The following is a 2,798-nucleotide window of genomic DNA, read 5'->3' as shown; positions in this document are numbered from 1 at the left end:
TCTGGGCCAGTAGTTTTGCCAATTCAGCTCTAAAATATAAGAACAATTTAATCTTACGCTACTTAGTCCCATGGTTTAAATCAATGTAGTTATTTTTTACCAGACTTCCAAAGCTTTCATTTACACATCTTCCACACAGAATATAATGAAGCTGATATGGCAGTTGATGTGATTTTGTATCCCTTTCTTAGTCTTTGTATATGGTGTTGCTTTTGCTTTTTGCTGTAAATACTTTAACAGGGGGATTAAGAGATCAAGCTCACTTATTACTGTTTTTGGGCTCCCAAGCAGAACTAGACACTCTTCACTCTTGTCCCACATTAGAAACTCACACTGTGAGTTTCGGAAAGAAGGCACTGAAAAGGACTATGGGATTTCCAGCTTGGCTTCCACATAAGATGGAGGTAAGAGGAATATTCTGAACCACACAGCCCTCTGGAGGAGTGGTAAGAAGTAAAGGCATGTGAAGGCTGAATCTGGACCTTAAGATTGTGAGAAAACTCTATCCTCTCTTCTTTCTGTGGGGCTAACTTTACTCTGAAGACTGCAGCCATCCCCACACCAATGAAAATGGCTGGCCAGTCCAACTGTGTCTATGCCCTCATTCTTATTTTTCCATCACTTGATAATTATAAAGTAAGGCAAATTACTTGACTAGTAAAAGGTCATACAGTAATATGACTCAGAAAACTTGTAACACTAATACAAAGAATTTCCATATATTTGGAACCAAGATCCCCTAAATGTTAACATTTTACCACATTTCCTCTCTCTCTTTCCGTATACATATATGTGTGTAAACAACATACACAATTTAAAATTTTCTAGCAGTCATATTAAAAAAGGTAAAATTGTATTATTTGACCCAATATACGTCTGTTATCATTTCAACATGTAATCAGTATAAAAATTAACAAGATATATATATTTTTTCATACTAAGTTTTGGAAATCTGGTGTGTATTTTACAGGTACAGTACATCTTAATTAGATAGCCACACTTCAAATGCTAAATAGCCATACACAGTGATGGCTACTTAATGACCAGCACAGAGATAGTGATGATCTTTCAAGCTATGGGATTGGATGAGAGAAAGAGAGCCCAGGACTGAGTCTTGGAGTACTCGAAAATTTAGAATTCAAGCTTTAGAAGAGGGGCTGACAAATGAAGCAACAAATGAGAGCCCAGTAGACTAGTAGGAAAACAAGGCAAATGTAGTGTCAAAGAAGGAGACTGCCAACTGCATCAACGGATGCTGAGAAGTCAAGTGAGATGAGGACAGAGAGTTGCCCACTGTAGTTGGGAAGATGAGAGTTGCTAGTCATCTTGGCAAGACAGTTTCATTAGACTGGGGGCTCCTTTTTTGGAACTGAAGAGAGACTGGGAGGTGTTAAGTGGAGGCCTCATGAACAGCTATCTCCAAGGCAACAAGTTCCAAACGGATCTATCTCCTATGATACTCTCCTTCACTCTCTTCTCTTCTTACTTTGGATCTCTATTTGGGGCCTATGCTGGATATACAGGAGACATTCTCCAGTCCTTCCTTTCTTTCAGACCTCATATGCTATTATTCACAAAGTCATCCCGATTTCACCTCCTAAATACTTATTCTGTCTTCTTTGCTCTATCCGTATTTCCCCATTGTAGGCCCTTGCCACCTCTTTCTAATCTTCCTAATACCTAGTAATCCTCACTGTAATTATACCTCTAGGATTGTCATCCTCAAAATTCTTTTTGCAAAGCCTGGAGACATGCAAAAAGGTGGCGGGGGTTAAGACTGACTGATGTTGCCAGGTTGATTTTTTAAAAACACCAATCTTGTATCCTTGCTATTCTGCTAGAAAACTTTGCATGGCTCTTCATGCAACAGGTTCAGTGTCCCTTCTCTTGAGTTCCTTCTCCCTTAATCCCAAAGTAACACTTTCTCTCTCTCTCTCTCTCTCTCTCTCTCTCTCTCTCTCTCTCTCTCACACACACACACACACACACACGCACGCACACGCGCGCGCGCGCACACACACACACACACACACACACACCCAGTTCTGTTTCACGTTTGCAACGTTATTATCCCTCCTGCCCATCCCTTACCTCCCAGTAACCCATTCCCTGGAACCGGCAGCACTACTGGCTCACTTTTACCAATACTAGTTTAGACACTACCTTCAAGTAGCTTCAGCATTTTCCCACTCCCCCTATGGCCACTTTCTCCAAAACTAGTTAAACTGTGCACCTGTTCTCCTTTCCCAAATGCCCTTCCTGGGCATTTCAACAAAATTCAGGGCTTATTTCAGCCACTGTTCTCATCACATTCATCCATTCCTCTAGTTTTTTAAAGTACCAGTGTTTGGCACTATCTCCAACTAAACCGTAAACACCTTGAGGTCCAAGAGCTTGTCTCATTACATTTTGTATTCCCAGTACCTGGCATGTCACGGCACATCATTAGGCGCTCAATCAAGTATGTGAGTATTAAGAGCAGCCAAAGTGGCTGCGGAAAGCAATGCTGCGAGAAGGGCGGCTCCTCTTTTCGTGTCTCCAGCCCACATCCGATCACGCAGGAGGAGCCTGGCATCGAACTGGATGCAAGTCCCGCACTATCTCCCGGTGGAGCTGCGCAGAGTCTGCAACAACAGTAGGGCAGGAAACATAAAGATAGCGCTGCCTGTGGTAGAAGGCCGGAGCCAAGCACCTCACACAGCTCCCCCGGGGAAAAGGAGCGGCGAAAACCCCACCTCTTCGTTTCCTACCAGGCCAGTTCTGCCCACCATGTGATCAGGGCGGCTCACGTGAGCGTA

The sequence above is a fragment of the Prionailurus bengalensis genome, chromosome C2, assembly GCF_016509475.1.
Source record: "Prionailurus bengalensis isolate Pbe53 chromosome C2, Fcat_Pben_1.1_paternal_pri, whole genome shotgun sequence".
In the NCBI taxonomy this organism is placed as follows: Eukaryota; Metazoa; Chordata; class Mammalia; order Carnivora; family Felidae; genus Prionailurus; species Prionailurus bengalensis.
This window is presented reverse-complemented; position numbering follows the sequence as displayed.